Source organism: Papio anubis, chromosome X (genome assembly GCF_008728515.1).
Source record: "Papio anubis isolate 15944 chromosome X, Panubis1.0, whole genome shotgun sequence".
NCBI classification, from domain to species: domain Eukaryota; kingdom Metazoa; phylum Chordata; class Mammalia; order Primates; family Cercopithecidae; genus Papio; species Papio anubis.
This window is the reverse complement of record NC_044996.1, coordinates 47,228,891-47,253,513: the sequence shown is the minus strand read 5'-3', so window position 1 is coordinate 47,253,513 and position 24,623 is coordinate 47,228,891. Positions and strand designations below refer to the sequence as shown.

The 24,623-nt window shown below is 36.0% G+C and overlaps 1 protein-coding gene across 4 annotated transcripts in view; it reads right to left on the bottom strand.

The window, feature by feature from the left end:
* The window catches only part of PWWP3B (PWWP domain containing 3B), a 29,243-nt gene extending 5,613 nt beyond the window's left edge, over window positions 1-23,630 (bottom strand). The window contains exons 1-3 of one of the 4 annotated variants that reach the window (XM_009198053.3): window positions 23,028-23,630; window positions 22,849-22,919; window positions 20,326-20,457 (exon numbers count right to left, since the gene is read on the bottom strand). The gene's annotated coding sequence lies outside the window, so the exon portion shown is untranslated. Of the gene's footprint in view, window positions 1-1,523; window positions 3,668-14,094; window positions 14,990-20,325; window positions 20,458-22,848 lie in introns of those variants that run through there. The other 3 variants (XM_031660958.1, XM_009198055.4, XM_009198054.4) reach the window with 3 other exon arrangements.
* Window positions 23,631-24,623: the final 993 nt, after the last annotated feature.

Genomic DNA, 24,623 nt, shown 5'->3' with positions numbered 1-24,623 from the left:
TGATTATGAAAACATCCAGAAGCTTATTAAAAATTGAGAAGATGCAGAAAGATATATGCAAAATAAAGTACAACCCTAGACAAATAACTGCTAGGAATATTTTCTATATGTATTTCTAGAACATTTTTACATAAAAAGATAAATGTATCTCATTTGAAAATTTGAAACCAGCCTCAGATCCCACTCAAGAGCATAGCTTGAACATCTTTCACCTCAAGATTTTCCACATAATTTGATATAAATTACTTTAAATGAGGTTTTCCCCCAAGCCTGTAGCATTTTATCTCAATATTTCCCTGAAGATTTAACAAACCCCAAATAAATATATATAAATAATTTTAAAGAGTAGAAAATGGTAAAGCCAACCCTGTCTCTACAACTATACAAGTAATCCTGTTAAAACTTTCATAGATATGTTTTTCCTGATTTGGTTGTAGTAACATACATAGGTATACTAACATACATATTTTTTCTTAAGTGAGAACATATAGTATGTGCTATTATATAATTTTTTTCACCTTATACTGTTTCTCAGACATTTGCCAAATGCATAGTATTTCATTGTATAGATGTACCATGCCACATATTTTGAAAACTGTGTATAGAAATAAACCAAATCCTCTGTTTCTCACTCTTAAACTTAGATGATACAGAAAAATGGCTCTTCCTGACCACGCTGGTATCTGTGATCTGAAAGAATAAACTGCAGGGAGGACACATGCAGGACTGTAGTTGACACGGCAACTACACTACCCACTTGATCAGGTCCTGGAAAATTTCCACTATTGGCAGAAGATGGGGGGATATGGGAGCATGTCTTTGTGTGTCTGTGTGTGTTTATGTACTTGAAACAAAATGGGTATGCTGCTTCAGCTTCATTTTTCTTTCATGATTATAAAAATAATCACTGAGTAATCTACTCTAAAGATGCTGAAATAGGTTAAAAAATAATATTGCAATGGTGACCTGGTCACACAGAAATGCTGTTAACATGAGAGATTATTTTCTCCCAGATTTTAAAAATCACATATATACATGCATATATTATGTGAAAGTATCTTCACTCAACTACATATTTGATCCCTTTTCTATGCTCATGAACATGTGACACATACAGTCTTTTTATGTATCAATCAACTTATAGGTGTATTTCCCCCCATGTTGTCAAATACTTCTAAGTTATTTTTCTGTGCAAATTAATAAATGCCTAAACATTCAAACAATAACGGAGTGTCTAACAATATAAACAGGGAATGCCAACTCAATAAATTAGCAGGAAAAGTCATGCTGCACTGAAGCCTTAATTTAGAGGCTGTAATCTGATCACCCCTTCTCCCACTGTGGACTTGTAAAGCATTGGAAGATACAAAAATTCCAGAGGATTAACTCCTTGAAAATGCCAGCACTTCTCAAAACCACACACCTTTCCCACCAATGCAAGACTGCCACTCCTATTTTTCTCATCTTTACTCTAAGATCCTGAGAAGTCACTAGAAAATAAATAGCTTTAAGACAGCCATTACCTTGAAGCTTCTTGTCAGCTGCAGTCTGGTGAAATGCAGCTCCTCCCCCAAGACTGGCCAGGCACAGCTCCTTTCCTAGAGGCTCAGAGAAGGGTCCGCCCCCTGGCTCTATGAAGAACAGAAAGCCCCTCCCTGAATCAGGGGAGGGGGAATTGCCAAGAGAAACCGCTGAAGTGTTGAACTGCAGGAATGTTCCTTTTTAAAAAACTTTTGAGTGAAATGTCAACAAGTGTGCTTAATTTCTATTCAAAACCTTAGGGTGTGTGATTTCTTGAAGAAAAGAGGCAGCAAATCACTTTATCATATAATCAAAACCCAGGTACTAATATTCCTTACATATTTTTTTCTTGCCATCTCTGGCATCTTAACCTCATAGGTGAATTTTAAATCCAGCCGGTCAAGCTCCATTAAAATGGACCGCTAAGGATATTGATTTGGATTACACAAAAACTGTACATTATTTGAGGGAGACTTTATCTCTTTATAATTCTTTTTTTTTATCTTTCTCTTTCCAGGACATGGTATGTCTCTACTTTTATTCAGTTCTTCTCTTAAACTCTTCAGGAAAGTTTCAGAGATCTCTTCACATATGTGATTATTTCTTGCTAGATGTTAAAATCATTGGCTTACCAGGAAAGCACTCATTTCATATGTCCTCATCAATAATCGACAATTCTGTTTCTTAAGTTTTGTTGTTTTTACTTGGGTGATTCAATGTGAGGGGAATTAATTTTTTTAGATTTACGTTTTTATTTACAGGTCTGAAATATATTTTGCACATTCTATTCATCAAAATTCTATGTGAAATTTAAGTATAGATTTCTGATTTAACTCAGAAAGTCAATTTTAATTATCACTAGTGATAATTTGGGGAATAAAGCATTTTATTTGGCCTCTGTATCATATAATATGTAGTATTACTCATATATATATAATTACAATTTTAACATTTACCTTTATATAAGCATTAATATTAAAATAAAAATATCAATAAATCAATGAAAGCCATCTCTAGGCTGGTGTATTACTGGGGACTCTAATAATTAAGAGTATACAATGCTTTGTGCTATAAACAACCCTTAAATCTCAGAGGTTCAATCCCCCAAAAGTTTATTTTGCTGATGTCAAGGTTCAATGTAAGGCATCACGGGGCCAAATAGGGGCAAGTTTCTCTGTTCTAAGCAGTCATTAAGAGATCCAGTCTTCTTCCATCCTGTGGCCCTACCATCTACTTGGGTCCTAAAGACCTTCATTGCATTCTTTACATCTAGCTAACAGCCTAAACAAGAGGGAAGATGGAGAGCCATATGGAAGGTTTTAGTGGTCAGGTCTGGCAAACATCACTGCTAGTTAACAGTCCACTAACCAGAATTTAGGCATGGAGCCCTAACAGGCATAGAGGCTGGGGAAGGTAATCTCCCGGTGACTCCAGGAGAAAAATGAGACAGAGGTTGACAAACATGTAGTGTTCTCTCTGCCATAGGAAATTTTCCCTTCCAATCTTTTATAGACTTCTGTTACTGGTTTAATGCTTTTTTTTTTTTTTTCAATCGTATATCATATTTGTAATGAATGAGACAGAAGCTTCTAGTTGCTCACCCAGGATCCACTCTTTGCATTCTTCCTCATTAGCAGAACACTAGTTGTATTGAAGGTGGCAGTTTAATCTCCTAAAATATTGTCTTTTCCAGACTCCCTCACTGCAAGCCATGGTCATGTGATGGAATTTCTTGCCAAAGAACGCAAGCAGAAATTTGCTGAGAAGATTCTAGAGAAGGCATCTCTAAAGGGGGATAAATAGCCAGCTTGGGCATTTTTTTTTCCACTTCCCCCCTTTCTCTTGCTTCCCAGAATTTGATCATGATAGAGAGAGTTCAGGCAACCTTTCTGGACCACAAAGTGACTTCAGAAAAGGATGCAACTCACTAGGGACGTGTGACCCTAAACCACTCAATAATGGGATCACCTCATTCCAATCTCTTTAAGTTAGTGGAACATTAAACTTGTATCTTACCAAAGTCTCTCTGTTTTCCAGTCTTTTTTTCTAGTACGAGAACAAAATAGTTGATCTTACAAAAATTACAATGAAAAGGCTGGGCACGGTGGCTCATGCCTGTAATCCCAGCACTTTGGGAGGCTGAGACGGGTGGAGCACGAGGTCAGGAGATGGAGACCATTCTGGCTAAGACGGTGAAACCCCATCTCTACTAAAAATACAAAAAAAAAAAAAAAAAAAAAATTAGTCGAGCGTGGTGGCGGGCGCCTGTAGTCCCAGCTACTCGGGAGGCTGAGGCAGGAGAATGGCGTGAACCCGGGAGGTGGAGCTTGCAGTGAGCCGAGATCAGGCCACTGCACTCCAGCATGGGCGACAGAGCGAGACTCTGTCTCAAAAAAAAAAAAAAAAAAAAAAAAAAAATGAAAATAATATAATTCTTATTATACAATTAATTCTTTCAATGCTTTTGAGGTATTAATATATAATCTAAAGAGGATTATCAGGTCAATATATATATGGCTTTATTTAAATGATGAGATTTATTTTACTATATATTTTATAATGTAATATTTTTCATTCTGTCTTCATTTCACATGTTTGGAAAAAAACAACTGCATACAGAGTATGATAATTATGTTAAAATTTTTTTTTGCTTTATTTTGGATATTTTCTAGATTGCACATAATTCAGGAAATGCTATACTATGGCACCATTTTCAAAATGAAATGCAAAGGAAAAGATTAATTCCATGAATAATATTTTCTATTTCACCAATTTGTAGAAGGAGGTGGAGAAAAATGATAACCAATAATAGCAAATGCTAATATTGTACTATTAATATTTTTATGATAAAGATAGATATCATTACAGATATAATGATATCTAATACCTATACAAGTTTTCTATATGCCAGGCAATGTTCTCAAGCACTCGACATATGATCTTATTTAATAATTAGATGGTTATTTCCTGGAAGAGAGGGCCATAACGAACTCACTCTGTATAACAACATTAGTATTATTATTAATAATGACAACAATGATAAAAGCTAAAAGTGTTTTCTTACCGTGGGGAATATATAAGGGGTGGGTCACCTAGGGTGTGTTTATAATACCTTATGATTTCATTTATATGACATTTTCAAAAAGACAAAAGTATAGCTGTGGTGAAAAGATCAGTGTTGCCAGGTGTTACAGGTGGGGAAGGGTGTGGCTATAAAAGGACAGGCCAAGGAAGTTGTGAGGGTGATGAAACTTTTTTGACTGTGGTGGTGGTTATATGAATCTTTATAAATGTTAAAATCCAGAGAACTGGATACAAAAAATGGTCAAGTATAGTGTATCATACTTTAAAGTATAATTTTAATGTATAGCAATTCAAATAATAAAAATTTAAATGAAAAACTGTAGTAATAACCATTATATAAAAAGCAAGTCTTTGCAAGTATGCCTTAGAAAGCATCTGCTTCTTCCTAAAGCATACTTAATAACAAAAAATCCCCAAATAACACCCATACACATATTTTTTTCAAAAGCACCAATTGCACTTCCACTTAGGATATAAAAAGATGTAAGAGAAAGTCATTCATAACTTAATAATGATAAATGTCTAGACAACCTACAAAATCATAACTTTCCTTGAGCCTATCAGGGAACTGAGTTAAAGTGAATTCCAAACGGTGACCAGCCCCTTTAAAGAAAGACAAAACATATGAACCTTTGTCCAAGCATGGAGACAGAAGTGACTGTCATACAAGCTGAAATTTTAATGAACTTTTAAAAGTAAAGCATGGGTTAGCTTTGTCAGTTTGGAATATCTGGAACCCCAGACACTTACACACTTACTACCAAGTTCTTTTTCACAGTCTTTAACCAGAAGCTCAGAAAAATTACTCGGGACAAAGGAGGAGACCTAAAAGAGTCCACGTCACTGGTTCTGGTATGCAGAAGGTAATCAGCTGTTGCTGGGGGACAGACATACAACCCCACAAAACCCTTCTGTCATGAGAAGCAAAGCCTTAAGACACTAGAGGAGAAGCAGCAAACCCTCTCCTGAACCCAGGCAAAAATCTCTTGCTTCTGGTGGAGGGGTAGAAGCAAAACTTACTTGCCTGGGAGGGAGAGATAGGAAACTCCCTAATTTCCAGGACAACGGCAGAGATCCATTGCTGCTCCGGGAGAAGTAGAAGGGAAAAACCCCTGCCCTGGAGGAAACCCTCTGTAACCCAGTTCTTACATGAATGAAAAGCAGTGTTCACCTATTGCTGAGAAAGAGGCAAGAAGATATATCTGACCAAAGACCAACCACATATACAAATCAGAGGTTAGCTGCCATGGGGAGAGGAAAGAATGCTGAGAAAGGCTTACCCTAAAGGTCCATGTTCATAGAGCCCCGCTAAGACTGTGGCTAGACAGGACAACAGACAGTAGTTCCTACCTCACCATGAGCCTAGCACCTGATAATAACGGCAGTGAGCTGCTGTCATGTGAACAAGAGTAAGAAGAGAGACCCTCCGCTGGTGGCACAAGTATGAAGAGACTACTGAAAATTTAGAGTGGAGAATCATTGAAAAAAATCCTGTAGCACTCCAGGCTCCAACTGAAGCACAAATAATATAAGTTATGCAAGCCAGATGACAATTGAGTGAGGAAAGGAGGAAAAACTCTCCAACATATTTTATAATACCAGCATTAACCTGATACCCAAACTAGAAAATAACAAATAAAGAAAACTTCAGATCAATATCTCTCATAAACATAGACACAGAAGTCCTTAATGAAATGCTATTAATCAAAGCTGATGATAAAGAAAAAGAATAATACATTATGACCAAATGGAGTTTATCCTGGGAACGTATGGATGGTTCAACATTTGCAAATCAATCAATCAATATTATTCACCATATCAACAGATTCAAATGGAGAAAAAAAAAATCTCAATTTTTACAGAAAAAGCATGAACAACATTCTACAAATAATGATAAAAGACATTTAGCATAGTAAGAGTTTAATGGATCTTCCTCAACCTGATTAAAGGCATCTACAAAAAAATAAATAAATAAAATAAAAAACCTATGATTAACATATAGTGAAACACAGAATGCTTTTTCCCTAAAATCAGAAACAAAGCAAGGATGTTTGCTTCCACTGCTTTTATTCAGCATTACATTGGTGATCCTAGCCAATACAATAAGGCCTGAAAAATAAATAAATTGCATATGGATTGGAAGGGAAGAAGTAAAATTGCATTTACAGACAAGATGATCTATGTAGAAAATCCCAATAGATATACCAAAAAAAAAGCTACGAAACTATGAAACCTAATAAATAAGTTTAACAATAATGCCAGACATAAAGTCAATATAAAATAATTTATTTTATTTCTATACAATACAATTTGGAATTTCAAGTTTTAAAAAGTACCATTTGTAATATCATCAAAAACTGGGAAATACTAAGGGAGGATAACTATGTACAAGATTTGTACGCTGAAGACTTCAACACACTGATGACATAAATTAAATAAGACCTAAATAAATAGAAAAATATACCACATTCTTTGACAGAATAATTGAAATACTGATTTTTAGGATGTTGTATCTCCCCAACATTCCTGTAGAATTATTGCAATCTCAATAAAAATCCCAGTAGGTTTTTCATAGAAATTGAGAAGTGAACTCCAAAATGTATGTGGAAAAAGCAAATGAACCACAACAGCCAGACAAATTTTGAGAAAAAAATACAAAAGTTAGAAGATTCATACTACCTGATTTCAAGACTATGGTAATTAAGAGAGTTTGTTATTGACATAGGACTGACCTATAGATCAATAGAATCCAAACAGGCCATCAAATATGACCAACAGATTTTGGACAAAGGTAATTAAATGAAGAAATGGTAGTCTTTTCAACAAATGGTACTGGAACAACTGGACATCATATGCCAAAATATTCTTCTTTTCCCCTCAGCTAAGAAGATATACAAAATTACTCAAAATGGGTTAGTGACCTGAATATAAAATCAAAAATTATAACTTGTAAAAAAAGTAGAAAATCTTTAACATTTTGGTCTAGGCAAAGATTTATTAGGATTTAAAAAGTATGGACCATAAAAAATTAATAAATTGAACTTGAAAACAACTTCTTTTCAAAAAATAAAATGAAAAGGAAACCCAGAGTGGGAGACAATACTTGCAAAACACCTATGTAATGAAAGACTTTTATCCAGAATATATAAAGAACTCAAAATTCAAAAATAAGATTATTATTGAATAACCAAATAAAAATAGACAATTTAAATAGACACGTCATCAGAAAAGACATATGAATGGCAAGTGAACACATGAATATATGCTCAACACCATTAGTAATTGAGGATATGCAAGTAAAACCACAATGAGACACCACTAACACCTTTATAAGAATAGCTAATATTAAAAATAAAATAAAATCCTGACAGTATGGACTTCTAGCAATGATGTGTAGCAACTGGAACTTTCATACACTGCTGGTGGAAATCTAAAACGTCACAGTTACTTTAGAAAACAATTTGACAATTTCTAATGTAGTTAAGCACACACCTATCATAAAAACAAGAAATCCCACTCCTAAGTATTTACTCAAGAGACATGAAAACTTGTGTACACACAAAGACCTATTGTAGAATGTTTAACAACTTTAATCATAATTGCCAAAAACTACAAATCTACTGGTGAGTGGATACTCAAATTGCAGAACATCCATATGATAGAATACCTCTCGGCTACATTAAGAAATAAACTACTGATATATGCAACAACATTGGTGAATATTTTAAAAATATGCTAAGTCAAAGAAGCCAGATGTAAAAGGCTATATACTTTATGGTTCCATTTGTATGACATTCTGGAAAACTAAAAACTATAGGGACAGAAATCAAATCAGTGGTTGTCAGGAACTGACAGAGATAGGGATTGACTACAATGGGGCAGGAGGGAACATTTTGGAGTAAAGGAAAGGTTATACAGATTGTCTGTATTGGTAGTTACATGATGGTATATGTTTCTCAAAGCTTATCAAACCGTACATCTAAAAGAGTGACTTTAACTCTATGTAAACTATACCTCTTTAAACCCGAGTCTTAAAAAGTCATCCAATCAGAATATGACAATATAAGACATTTGTATTTTTCTGTGAGAGTAATCTGGATACATATAGGGATTTTGATTTGTACTTTGAATCAATGATTGCCAAAGAAGACTGTGGGTTCCACAAGATATGTGTAAAAATACCCTCTGTAGTGCAGAAATAATATGTTAAAAATGTAAATTATTTTGATCTATTTTATTAATTTTTATTAACTTCTATTTCTGAATTGCTTTAAAGCATGGGGGGCATCTACAACATGTGACTTTTGATGCAGTTATATAACTTTTTAAAAATACATGTCTTCACTAATTATCTCTTTCATTGAGAGTTAGTTAGCACAGGACATATGTCAAGAAACCAGATGACATCAGCATTATACAGTACATGAAATTTATCCCCACTGGCAGAGCCTCTAACCACACTGAAGTTCTCACATGCCACTAAACCATATGAGTGGAAAGAGAGGAAGGAAGGAAGGAAGGAAATAGGGAGGAAGAAAGAAGTAGAAAACAAAATGCTACAATCTGGAGATAATGATCTAGTTAAGAATATATACCCAGTTAAAAGCAGAAGCTGAGTAACATATGACAGGGAAACAGAGTGGTTATAGAATAAATAAAAGTCATTATTTTAGTGCATAAGGCCCATACAACAAGCATAAACAGTCCAGTTAGAACACTCCCAAAGACAATGAGGAGGCCACAGACATTGGTAAAGCAAGGAATCTTAGACATTTCATAGATAATCAAAATATTCAATGACCTCCCCAAGGCAGAAGCACAGACAAGTAACAACTGAATCTCACTGTAAAAAAAGAGTTCAATCTTATTAATGTCAACTGGCTGAATATCAGCCCACCTGAAGAGGAAGAACATCAGGAAAACCTTAGTAATAATGAGCATCCCAAGTTTAGAAAATGGTAAGCCAGATATAGTGATTCACTGCCAGGGTGAAAGAGACTCCATAATCCCTGGTAAAATGTATATGAATAAAAAGAAAAATTACCAGCTAGTGACTTAGAGGGATAAAGGGATAAACCTGCCACACTGGAGATTTTATACTTCCCAGGTAATGTGTAGATATTCCCAGGCAAAACTTACACATGCTAATAAATAAAACTATTAGGAGTCAAGACAGGATGATGGAAAGGGAAACATTTTTTAAAGGAATAAAATGGAAACAAGTTTGATGAGGGCCTCACAATCCCATCATTACAGTGCATAGACAAACAAAGCTCTACTACACGCTGCATATTCCAGTAAACAGACTAAACTGCAGTGTTCTTCCTGGCATAAACAAGCAAGAAGGAAAATCCATCTGGGGTTTGCCCTGGGGAATTTAAAGTAAAAAGGAGTCCTCTCTTAACTCCACCATTCTCTGAGATACCCATAGAAAAAGAGCCAGGACAGGACAAAAATTATTCCTGCCACTGAGAGATGAAGCCAGCTGGACTTCCTGGTTCAAGCGGGGACTTGGATAACTTTTCTTTCTAGCTAGAGCACTGTAAACGCACCAATCAATGTTCTGTGTCTAGCTAGAGGATTGTAAATGCACCAATCAGCACTCTATAAAAATGCCCCAATCAGCGCTCTGTGTCTAGCTAAAGGATTGTAAATGCACCAATCAGCACTCTGTAAAAATGCACCAATCAGCACTCTGTGTCTAGTTAAAGGATTGTAAACACACCAATCAGCACTCTGTAAAATGGACCAATCAGCAGGACATGGGCGGGGACAAATAAGGGAATAAAAGCTGGCCACCCCAGCCAGCAGCGGCAACCTGCTCAGGTCCCCTTCCATGCTGTGGAAGCTTTGTTCTTTCACTCTTCACAATAAATCGCTGCTGCTCACTCTTTGGGTCCATGCCACCTTTAAGAGCTGTAACACTCACCAGGAAGGTCCGCAGCTTCATTCTTGAAGTCAGTGAGACCAAGAACCCATCAGAAGGAACCAACTCTGGACACACCACCACTCTAAATAAAGGTACTTATCAGTTCTTTAGTAAGGAGATATGACACACTGTTAAAGATTCAGTGTCTAAACCTCAGAGTTCCTCAGGCAAGTATTATGGCAAAGTTCTTACGTATTACAAATTCACAAACAGATATAGAGACATGGGTTTAGGACCGAGTTCTGACTTTACTAGCAGACTGGAGGGACAACTAGTGCTACCAAATATCAAAATATTTTAGAATAATTTTTTAAAGTTCAATGACAATTTAAGTGTGAAGCAAGAGGTAGATATGGACATATAAAAAAAGGGGACAAGAAAAAAGTTTCAAATAAACCATAGATCTGAATTATTATCTGGATACAGGTTAGAAATCAATCAGTGAACTTTCAATCATCTAACAAAAATTCTTACGTCACTAGTCTGTGTTTGTCTGGTTTAACCAGAAAAGCAGTGGTTTTAGAGGCCTCTATCGCCTTAGGGCTACTAAATAGTTTTCTTCTTCTGTGGCTTGTTCATGCCTCCCTGAAAACTGACAAGGAAGCTTGAATAAGTAATTTCAAATAGGCAATACTAGAGGGTATACATTTAAAGGAAAGGCAAAGAAAAAAGAATAAGCAAATGGATTTCTTCTCTCAAAAGACTAGGAAGATGGACAATGGAAATGGAGAAGACAAAAGATGAATAAATACTGGGCACAAGACAAATAAACATATTGTGGTTGGGGGAAAATATTTAAAAATCTAAGAAAAGAAGAGTAGTTCTATAATGCCCCAGCTTGTAGCCCTTATTATAGTTATTACATCTAAGGAATGGATGTATGTGTGTATGAGAGGGTGGTGAGAGATGTCCAGGGAAAGCTGGGGAATATGTTGGGGACACTATTCCTATTAATGAATATTTTTGTACTTTGGAGACTCTTAAGGCTTATTCTAGAGGAATCCTCTTTCGACTCTTCTAAGCTAACAGTGCTGCCCTGTATACCCAATGCAGCCAGACACAGATACTGGGGGTCTGCGCCCCCTGGACTAATCCAGACAACAACGACCTTATTAAGAGAATAAGCTTAGAAGTCAGAGACTCAGAATGGTTGCCATGGCCACCCATTGGAAAGGATTGTTTTTAAGGATTTCTTGAGAGTCAGGCAGATGGCTGGGACATCCAAGTCTTCCATAATTAGACATCATTATGACTGGTTGCATACTTTTCCTACAGGAGTTTAGCATACATAATTCTTTCCCAACATTAGAATCTGTAGTTTTTAATTTAAAATGTTATGGCTACTGAGCCAGAGTGAAATCAGTTGTATCCCACATTCTCAACTTAGAATGTTTTTACCATGAAATGCTTTGTGAAATTGGAAAAGCCTTACCCACTGTCACATAGATAGTAGTGTGTCTGGCACTGAGATTCAGCTATCTTAATTCTTACTCCAACTGCTTGTCTGACAGGGCCCTTACCCTGCTTGCCACTTTTGTGGTTCCACTGTTTTTCTGAGGCTCACCTGGCATCACACGCAGATTTCCCATGACAAGTGCATCTCTGATAAAGGCAGGCAGAGAATCAAACCAATGGAATGGAAAAGGTGTAAATAAATTTCCCTGCCTAAACTTTAACAGGTATGTCATTCCAAAACACAGGAATGAGGTGAAATCTCATCTGTGATGTAGATGCCATCTATTTTCACTTCATGTTCTTATAATATGAAATGCTCTCTTTGTCAGTTATGTTATTTGGCTCATGCGAAGATAATATCATTCAGGAAAATTACAAGGTGGAAAAAGGAGAGAAGGGAAAGGACAATTGACTTGTGTCTACTATGGGGCAGATTATGTAGCAGCATTTTTTAAGATTTCTGTTTAAGTCCTCACATCAGTTCTTGAGTGAGGCTTTTCTTCTAGACATATACAATTTTTTGAGTGGAATTTGAATCACACTCTACGTGCTGTCTCACAGTCTGATAATAAAATACATTTCATTGTTTTGTTTGCTCACTTCATAAAAATAGTTGTCTGGAGAAAATTTAGGATATCTTGCAAGCGCCATCTTGTGATGAGAAACAGAACTGTTACTACAACATCCTTGTGGGAGAACGGTGGGAACTACATCCTGCCAGCAAGCAGCTTTCTCAGGCTTCTAGAATATACCATGCTCAAATTTAGTTTTGTTATGCATTACGTAAAAAACGGAATCTGAATCTCTTCACCTACAATGGTCGGATTGTAGAAATATAATTGCATGGTTACTGAAAATGGAAAATATGAGTAAGATATATAAAAAGAAAGTATAATTCTGGAAAGATATTATTTCCTGTATATCTTTCCATATTTTTTCTTTACATAAACATATGAATGCATATGATTTCAAATCAGCTTTTTGTCCTGCTTAAGCTCATGGTTTAAACATTTTTGCATACTAAAAGTATTTTCAATGTGATTTTTTTAGTGAATCACTTCAAATGCAATTTTCCCCCAACTTTGCAACATTTTACCTCAATCTTTTTTCCGATTTTGTTTTAAAAAAAAGACTAAATATGTATTAAGAATTTTTTTTTAAATAGTGATAGTAAAGCCTGCCCTATCTCTTCAACTGAACAAATAATTCCATTAGCAGGCTGGTTTATATTTTTTCTGATTTGGTTACACATATATTAATGTAGTCTTTTATGTTTAAATGACATAATATGGTGCTTACCATTCTGCAGTTTACTCTTTTTACTTCTCAGAAATCTTTTCAAGTCACTACAAGTTCATACTTTCATTTGTCAGCTATATAACATGCCATTGTATGGATGCACCATAGTACATAATACTTTTAAAACTGTTCATAGAAATAAACCAAATCCTATCCGTTTCTCACTCTTAAACTTAGATGATATAGAAAAGTGGCTCTTGCTGACCATGGCTGTACCTGTGGACTGAAAGGACGGGCTGCAGGGAGGACACATGCAGGGCTGTAGTTGACACAGCAACCAGGCTACCCACTTGATCAGGTCCAGGAAAAATTCCACTATTGGCAAAAGACAAGGGAGTATGGGAGCGTGTCTGCGGTGTCTATGTGTGTCCACGCATTTGAAACAAAATGGGTAAACTCTTTTGGCTTTATTTTGCTCTTATTATAAAAATGAGCACGAATAAAAACAACTCTAAAAATGCTGAAACTAGTGAAAAATAGATTTTAAAAAAACTTCCATAATCTGAACACTCAGAGATGAACACTCAGAGATGCTGACTTTAACTCGGGAGTTTAGTTCCCTTCCTAAGGAAAACTAATACACATCTTTACAAGTGTTATCACTCGACGGCATATCTGAATCCCTTTCCATGTTCACGTACATTTATATTTGTGTCCCTATATGTCATTCTCTTTGTGTGTTTACATTTTTCTATCATTTTTTTTTGCGTAGAATAATGCGTTTAAGTCAAAATATAATAAAATCTGTAACAAAGGTAGAAATATGTAATGCCACGTAAAAAATTAACAGGAACAGCACGTCTTACCGAAGTCTTAATTTAGAAGCTGTAATCTGATCGCCCACTCCCACACGGAGGACTTTAAAAATATCGGGCGAAACAAAAATTCCAGAGGATTAATTCCGTTCCAATAACAGCAGTTCAAACAAAACCATATTCCATTCCCACCTCTGTCAGGCAACAATCTCTATTTCTTTTTTTTCTTCTTTCTTTTACTTTAACACCAAGGCCCGAAGAAATTCCCAGAAAATAACTGGCTTTGAGACAGCCATTACCTTGAAGCTTCTTGTCAGCTGCAGCCTCTTGAAATGCTGCCCCTCCCCCAATACCGGCCGGGTACAGCTCCCTTCGGAGCGGCTCCGACGAGGCTCCGCCCCCCCCAGTGATGGGAATAGCAGGGGGCCTTTCCCTCAAAGGGTGGAGAATCACCAAGTTAAACTGAAATTCCCTTAAAGCGAAAAGATTATCATTTTTAAAGCAATTGAAAGCGGAATGGCAACATGTGTCTGTGTAATTTACATTCAAACTACAAGAGTGGGTGATTTTCTGCGGTAAAAAAAAGGTAGAAATGCCTTTATCATAAAGACTCAGTAAAGAACATCTTTTACATATTTTTCTTGCCTATTTTGGCAACTTATTTCTAAAAACGATTTCAAGATCCAACTGGTCAAGCTCTATTAAAAAACCCCTCTACATTCTTATTTGTACTGCAATGAATTAATACATTATTTGGGGGATAAACAATTCCCTGAAATTTTAATTCTCCTGGCCCTGGCTCATGATGTATGTCTCCCTTTTTATTCAGGTCTTCTCATTCATCTTTCAGAAAGTTTCATCGTTTTTTCAACTAAAGTCATTTCTAAATATAAAACATCAACAAAATCCTTAAAGAGATATGTATGTATCTGAATATCCTGAAATTGGAGACAAAAAAATTCTTATTGGTAAAAACACAATAAGCCAAATTTGAAAATATAGAATAAACTTGAAAAAAACTGTTTTCAATGCAAAAATATTGCTAAAGTAGCTCTTACATATTAATAAGAAATAAATTAGAGTAAAAATGGGCAAAAGACATAAATAGACCATTCACAATGTTCTGAGAGAATAATTTTTCCCCACTCCTAATATTTACTTCCTTGAGAGCAAGCTCATATGGTGCCACCACAGGAATCTCTGTCCTTTCCTGTACAGCTACAAACCTCTAGGTTATTTGGGTAGGTTTGCTTAAATTTGGAGTTCTGTTATCACGCCTGTAATCCCAGCACTTTGGAAGACCTAGGTGGCAGATTATTTAAGGCCAGCAGTTCGAGACCAGCCTGGCCAACATGGTGAAACCCCAACTCTACTAAAAATACAAAAATTAGCCAGGCGTGGTGGTGGGTGCCTGTAATCCCAGCTAATCAGAGGGCTGAGGTGGGAGAAAGACTTGAACCCAGGAGGCGGAGGTTGCAGTGAGCTGAGATCGTGCCACTGCACTATAGCCTGTGCAACAGAATGAGACTCCATCTCAAATAAAATAAAATAAAATAAAATAAAGTAATAATTAATAAATAAGCCCATTTGATTCTCACAATAATCAATACCCTGCAACTTCCTCTTCCCCTTGTACTAATGTTGACATTTTAGCTTCCATCTGCAACTCTGTTTGTTTTATATCTGTCTATCCAGTTTGTTCAGTGGAGAAAGGGAGGTGCTATATATCGGGACTCCTCAAAACCCAAATATTCAAAATAAAGATGAAAACTAATACATAAAAAGATATTCACCTTCCCTAATAATCAAAGAGATGCAAATAGAAAACAGCAATAAGATGGCATTTTTCTACCTAAATTGACTGACAAAGAAGCAAATAAATGATACAACTAATAGAGATCCAGGAAACAAGGAAATGGGCACTCTTGCTAATGACCATGGTCACAAAACTAGGAAGAGGGTGAGACAAAATCAGAGCCAAAGTCTAACTCCAAAACAGGAGGTATGCCCTCTCTCCACCATTATTCACTCCCTCCTGGGCTTGGAATCCTGTCTCTTTGGTAGAACCAAAGATGATGTCACTCACTTTCAAACTGTGAGGAAATTGGTGAATATAACTCCAGCGTGGTCGGGTGCGGGGGCTCACGCCTGTAATCCCAGCACTTTGGGAGGCCGACGGGGTCAGATCACGAGGTTTGGAGACCGAGACCACGATGAAACCCCGTCTCTACTAAAAATACAAAAAATTAGCCAGGCGCGGTGGAGGGTGCCTGTAGTCCCAGCTACTCAGGAGGCTGAGGCAGGAGAATGGCATGAACCCGGGAGGCCGAGTTTGCAGTGAGCCAAGGTCGCGCCACTGCACTCCAGCCTGGGTGACAGAGCGAGACTCTGTCTCTAATTAATTAATTAATTAATTAATAAAAGAAATAACCCCAGCGTGAGTATTGCTTAGTCTCACGTCTCTGTGAACATATTGGTGAACTACAACCATCTTCGGCAACTACCATACTTACTATCCTTGACCTCTTTCTATCTCTTACATCCATCTACATTCCCACACAAATTAAAATGTATTTTCATGTACTATGCCTTTTTTCTTTTATTTATTTTCTTTCTTTCTTTCTTTTTTTTTTTTTTTTTTGACAGTCTTGCTCTTTCACTCAGACTGTGGTGCAGTGGCACAATCTTGGCTCACTCTGCCTCCTGGGTTCAAGTGAGTCTCCTGCCTCAGCCTCCTGAGTAGCTGAGATTACAGGCATGTGCCACCACACCCAGCTAATTTTTGTACTTTTAGTAGAGATGGGGTTTTGCCATGTTGGCCAGGCCAGTCTCAAACTCTTGACTTCAGGTGATCTGTCTGCCTCAGCCTCCCAAAATGCTACGATTACAAGGTGTGAGCCACCACTCCCGGCCTGCACTATGCTTTTGCACTGACCGTATCTGCATGATAGCATTCACTTGGCCTTAGATCAGTTATGAGAAGTATCTTATGTGTTATAGGGCCTGGCAGCAACTTCCCTTTCAGATACGGTGATTCCTGGATAGGGGTTGAAAATCATTCGTTATACAGAGAAGTGCCATTTTCATTCTACCCTCATTAACAATTGGCAATTCCTTGCTCCTGTGCTTTGCGGTTTGCAGCTGCCAATTCAGTATGGGAAAGTTGCATTTTTATCCTCTTTTGCTGGGCTTTTTTATTCGCAACATACTCACAAAATTAAGCTTTAAATTTAGACTTTTATTGCCTTTAACGTTCAGGTGTTATTTCCCAGGAAGCATTAAAACCTACACATTGCTAATAGATAATGATTCTGAGGTTTAGGTCTCTTAAGATAATGTTATAAAAAATCATAAAACTAGGTAAAGTTGGTGAGGCCCTCATAGCCCCATTTATTATCACAGTGAGTGGGTAAACACATCTCCTGCCACATTCTCGCTATTTAGGTTAGAGACACAGAGCTGCATTTGACACATCTCTTCCTGTAATGATGAAATGGAAAAAAAGAAAACTGTCTGCGTTGGGGACTCTAAAGAAAGAAGCCATCATTCTTTCAGAGACTCATAACAGAAGGGTCAGCCTGGGTTAAAATTTTCCTGGTAACCAAATTTAAAATGACACAGAGTTCTTTGGTCAGATACGGATTTCTGTTGGCAGGACCCAGTGTTTAGCTTTTAAGAGTTTATCACCAAGGCATTATGACAGGGTTATGTTTCTTAAGTTTTCAGACAGCCAGCCAAAAAATCAGACAGTGTGGGTTTGAAACCTTTATTAGCTCAGTGGAGAGAAAACTTTCCAATCCTTGACAACAATGCTAGGTTGTCATCTCCCATATCCTAGATGGCATAGTCAGCAAGGATGCATGGGTCACCTGTATCTCTATATTAACCTAGATTGTCCAAATATTAAACATTAAGCCACTAATATATTTAAAAATATAATAATAAAAAGAGTTTTAGCTACCTACTTGTCTAGAAAAGCCGTTTTTTGTTTGTTTTTGTTTCTGTTTTTGTTTTTTAAGAAGGCTCATTCTATTGCTCTGGGGATAGTAAACGTTTCTGGTCTGTTGTAGCCTCTTTTATCCCCCTGAACCTTCACAAAGTAGCTTGAATAAAGTATTTTCAATGGGTGATAATTGGATTGCATTAAAACATGGCAAAGAAGAAACGAGATCACATAAAAAATTTACTTTCGTAAGTAGGACGAAGGTAGACGATCAGAATATAGACAAGATACAAGTCAGAAGAATGAATAATGGGTATCAGATAGGTGGTTTTAGATATGTGGAATATATTTGGGGGGGGTACAAAAAAGAGAAGTATAACACAAACGCAATATCCCATCGTTATTTTCTCTGTTGTGTAATAAAAAGGGAATTGTGTGGGAAGAGCTTTGGTGGTATCAGGGACATTGTTTTTGTTCTTGGATAATTTGACCTTTTGCAACCCTCTGAGTTATCATAAGTGAATGCTGGGTTCTAATCTTTTCTAAGCTGCCACTACTGCCCTGTTTATCCAAGGTAACCAAAGGAGAGCTCACGGACACAATGAGGCTCAGCATCAACAATCTCACTGAGAGCACAACGTTACGAGGCACAGATTTGTGACGGTTGCTGGGAAAGAATTAAGTTTGTCAAACCACTACAAAATATTAAGAGAATATAGTCATGTGGTGCATAGTGACATTTCAGTCAATGACAAACTGCATATATGACGATGTTCCTGTAAGATTATACTAAAGCTGCAAAATTCCCGTTGCCTAGTGATGTCGGTCACAGCCATTGTAACACTGAAGCACAACTCATGACTCACCTGTTTGTGGTGATGCTGGTGTAAACAACCTACTACACTGATAGTGGCATAAAAGTATAGCACATACAATTATATGATGTACCTAATACTTGATAATGATAATAAATGATTGCTATTGGTTTATGTACTTCCTATACTATACTTTTTAATCTTATTTTAGTATATTCCTTCTACTTAGAAAAAAAAGTGTTAACTGTCAAATAGCCAAAGAGCAGGTCTTTCAGGGGGTATTCCAGAAAAGGGCATTGTTATTCTAGGAGACAACATCACCATGAGTGTTACTGTCCCTGAAGACCTTCCAGTGGCACGAGATGTGTAAATGGAAGACAGTGATGTTGATGATCTTGACCCTGCGTAGGCCTAGGCTAATGTGTGTGTTGGTGTTTAACAAAAAAAAGTTTGAAAACAAAAAAAAAAATAAAAAATTTTCAAAAATAGAAAATAAGCTTATAGAACAAGGATATGAAGAAATAAGTTATTTTATTTTTTTTTTACTGCTGTACAATGTGTTAGTGTTTTAAGGTATTATTACAAAAGTGTTAAAAGATTTAAAAATTTAAGCATTTATAAAGTAAAATGTTACCATAAGCTAAGGTTAATTTATCATTAAAGAAAGAAAATTTGTTTTAATAAATTTACTGTAGCCTAAGTGTTCAAGTCTACAGTAGTGTACATAATGTTCTAGGCCTTCACTTTCACTCACCACTCACTCACTGACTCACCCAAAATAACTTCCAGTCCTGCAAGCTCCATTCATGGTAATTCCCCTATACAGGTATGCTGTTTTTTGTCTTTTATGTCATATTTTTACTGTAACTTTTCTATATTTAGATACGTTTGGATATACAAATACTATTGTGTTGCAACTGCCTACAGTATTCAGTACAGTAACATGGTACACAGGGTTGTGGTATAGAAACAATAGGCTATACCATATAGCCTAAGTGTGTAGTAGGCTATACCATCTAAGTTCATGCAAGTACACTCTGTAATGTTCTCAGATAAAATCGCCTGTTGAAGCATTTCTCAGAATATGTCCCTGTCGTTAAGCCATGCATGACTGTACAGGTGATTCAAGAAGGTCGTGAGACCTTAAGCAGGTTCTAAGAAACCTTTAAAACTATGTTATCTAGTTTATGGTATGACAACCTAACATAGTTGTCAAGGACTACAGAGTCAGTCCTCAGGGAGACACCTGAATAGCCTCTTGCATGATTTCTTCATAGTGGTATAATATATAAGATTCTTTCCGAAAATTAGAAGTTATGACTTAATTACAAACATGATAGCTGTAGAACAGGAAACAAAATGAAGTATACCCCAAATTCTCAACCTATCATGATCCTTACATGAAATGTGGCTTTTAATTTAAAATGCTATGATGGCTGTAGAGCAGGAAGCAAAATACATTGTTCTCCAAGTTCTCAACATGTTTATACCGTGAAATGTTTTGTGAAATGGAAAGAGTCTTACCCACTGTCACGTGGATGCTGGTGGGTCTGGTCCTGTGGTCCAGCTGTCTTGAGTCTCACTCCAACTGCTTGTCCAGCAGGGTCTTTACCTGGCTCGGCACTTCTGTGGTTGAACTGTCCTTCTGGGGCTCGGCTGGCAGGGAATCAAACCAACGAAATGGAAAAGGTGTAAATAAATTTCCCTACCTAAACTCTAACAAGCATGTTATTCCAAAACACAGGAATGAGGTGAAATCTCATCTGCAATGTAGATGCCATCTGTTTTCCTTCATGTTATTACAATATGAAATGCTCTCTGGGTCAGTTATGTTATTTCATTCATGCTAAAATAATATCCTTCAGGAAAATTATGAGGTGGAGAAAAGAGAGAAGGGAAAGAACAATTGACTTGTTTCTACTATGGGCCAGACTCTATGTAGCAGCATTTTTTATGATTTCTGTGTGAGTCTTTATGTCAGTTATTGGTGGGGATTTTTCTTCTAGATATTTACAATATTTTGAATGGAATTTCAATCACACTACATGCTGTCTCATAGTCGGCTAATACAAAACACATTTCACTGCTTTGTCCACTTCATAAAAATATTTGCCTGGACAAAGCTTAGGAAACCTGGCAAGCACCATCTTGTGACCAGAACTAGAACTGCAGACACTCAGGCTTCTAGAATTTTTCATTCTCAGTTGAAGAGTTCTGTGCATGTGTTATACAAAAGTGGGATCATAATGTTCTCGTTTTAATATTTTTCATTATAATATATCTCATGCATATTGTATATATATTTCTACATCTTTTGGATTTCCAAAGAAGAAAGGAAATCTCCACAACAATGGTCAAAATGTAACGGTTTTCTCTGTATATGTCTAGATTTTTTTCTGTAGATACTTATCAATGTGGAAGCTTTTTGAAACTAGACCCTTTATTCCTCCAGTAATATATTTGAACATCTTTCCATATCAATAATTATTTTCCATATCATCTTTTTGTGAATTGCTTTACAAAATTCTTTCCACATTTCTAAAATTTTGTTTTTCTCTTGATGAAAATTATTCAGGCTTGCTCTTTTCAAAATGAAATTTTTAAAATGGGGAAATGTAACAGATAGAAGGTTAAAATATTCTATTAATTGGAGATATGTGTGGAGATACAAGAACACTTATATCTCCAATTAATAAAGTGGTATGTATATTTACAGATTTTTATTGCATACGCTGTACTAATGCATGCACATTTTGTTTTTGGTAAACAAATAGGAGTACATGATACAGGCCATTCTTCAATTTGCTTATTTTTAGAAACCACCTTGGACATTTATTCTAATCATTGCATTTAGAGTTAGCTCATTCCTTTTACAGCTGCGTAGTATTCAACATTATAGATATACTATACTATACTATACTATACTATACTATATGACTATATCACAATATGTTTAAAACATTTTATGAATTATTCCTCAGGAGTATAAAGATAAATATGTTCTGCTTGAATCAGAGTCTGGACTATAGCCTCAATAGTTGAATTGCAAGAAAAGCACAAACAATCAGGTAATGAGCCTTCTCAGACCCACAGAAAAATCCTACTGCAGCTAAAGACAATGGAATGTGTGTGTAGCTATTCGCTCAAGTGTCTGTAACAAAAGTGATTATTCCCTTTTCAGCTCCACTATCATTTCCAAAAGAATCTAAAAGTACATAAAAATCTAAAGATGAAAATACACACCATCAGTACTCAAACTGAGTTGTTCACGGCGTACATTTGAGTCTAATCCTTTTAATTTTTTTCCTCATCACATACATGTTTGAATATACTATTTGAAATTACATTTATTTAGCCACATATTTGAACACCTTTCCCTGTTTATATGAGTTTACACTATTTTGGGGAAAGTAGCTTTTCCCCCATGATTTTAAGTTCTCATCTCAGTTTCTATGCTGACATAGGAACTACATGCTAAGTAAAATGTGGAAGAAAGAAGTGGGAAATTTCCTCCTTTTTCCCCTAACATCCTTTTTTATCAGGCATCCTTTATTACTAAGTATATTGTTTGTTGTGTTTTATTATATTAAGGTATGTCTGTTATTGTTATGATCTTTTAGATTTTTTCTATTGCAGTACAAATAGGAATGTACAATTCTCTTGACAGATAAGTAGAAATACAGACAAAGATCATATTTTGCACATTATTTAAAAAGCTATTATATTAAGTTATTGTGTATCCCTTGACTAATAACCAAACTACTAATTCTCAGAGATACTCGAATTTGTACAGTTATTCATTACTTTAAATTACTAACATACTCCACCAAAACAGTAAGATTTGTTAGAAACACAATCAACACATTCAAAGTAATATAAAAAACCAACATACCCAACCAACAATTTAATTTTCCATTTAAGACTATTGTAACCTTTTTCAAAATAAGGAAAATTAATCTCCCAAGTTTTGTTTCATCATTTATCTCAGCCACCACTGCCTTTTGATGGAAACACAAAATGCTCTATTAAAAAGTTAGCTTTTGCTACCTCTTTAAGAATATTTTTCCGCAGGTGTAATGTTGATTACCACCTCTCCGACTGTGGACTTTTAAGATAATCTGAAGGAACACAAAACACAGATATTAATTCCCTCACAGAAACAGGGACTCTCACAAAACGACACTCCTTTCCCGTTATTCCTAAGCAGCACTCTCTTCTTTTCTCACCTTTATTCCAAATCTTCGAGAACTCTCTGAAAATAACTAGCATTTACGACAGCCATTACCTCCAAGCTTCTCCACGGAAGCCTCCGAAGCCTGTGTGTAATGCAGCTCCTCCCCGAAGACAGGCTGGGCGCAGCTTGCTTCCAAGCTCCTAGAGGATGCTCCGCCCCCTCTCCGTGATGGGGAAAGCACGAGGTTCTTCCTTCATTTAGCAGAAAAATGACCAACTTAAACCGAAATACAGTTAAAGGGAAGAAATGTTCCTCTTAAAGTACTTTAAAGTGTAATGGTAACCTATGTCTGTTCAATTTCCATTCAACCCCCTAGGATAGGTGTTTTCATGGGAAAAAAAAGAAGCAGCAGCAAATCTTTTTTTCATACAATAAAGTTGTGGTTAAAATGTTCCTTACATGTATTTTTTCTGATCCTCTTTTGTACTTTATTTCTGGGAAATTTAAGACCTACTGGCCAAACTTCACACACACACACACACACAAATACGCTAAGTATTTTAATTTGTATTACAGTGAATTAATACTTTATTTTAGGTAGAATTAATTCTTTACAATTTTGAATCTGAACCTGGGACATAATATATCTCTCCTTTTATTCAAGTTTCTTATACTTCTTTCCTTAGGTCATTTCCAAAGAAAAATCCTCAAACAAAATGTGATTATACTGAAATCAAAAAAAAAAAAAAAAAAAAAAAAACAAAAAAAAAAAAAAAAAACGTATTAAGAGTAAAATCACCATAGGCCAAATTAAAAAATCAGTCGCAAACTTAGGAGTGCTTTTCAAGTGCTTTTGATTGCCCATATGATTGCATAAACAAAAATATACCCAAGCTAGTTCTTACATTTCAATAATTAAGAAATGAACAACAAAGTAGAGAAAGGGGCAAAGAATACAAGCAGAGAATTCCCAACGTCCTTACCTACTCCTGATATTTACTTCACTGTGAAGAAAGCTCAAAGCAGCATAATTTGAGGGCTCTCTGCGTCTTCATCATTTCACTCTCACAAGCAAAGTCCTGCAATTTATCTTCCCCTCTTAATAAAACTGACAATTTTGGTTTCATCTGCTATTCAACTTATTTTTACTACATTTTCTTCATTGTTTTTAATATATGACAATTGTAAACTTTTTGCACCCACGAAATTACCTCAAAATGTATAATAATGCAAAAATGGATAGAAATGCATTTTTGGGCAAGTAAGAAAATTTTGATTAGCTCTTATAGAAGTAAAAGGAACTGGTGGTCAGTGCCTCCTCCTGAGGCTCTTTTACCTACAAAGTATTTTGATCTCTCCCAGATTAATGTCTGTCTAGTTTGGTCTTGAAATGTCTCATATGATTTCTTTGTACAATTGACAAAAATTACATATATTCAAGATGAGTAATGTGATGATTTGATATATGTGTACACTGTGAAATGATTACCACAATCAAGCCAATTAACATATCCATCACCTCACATAGTTACCATTTCGTGTGAGATGAGAACGCTTTAGATCTACTTTCTTAGCAAATTTCAAATATGCATTACGTATTATTAACTACAGTTTTTTCATGTACCTTTTGACTGTTTGTACGTTTTCT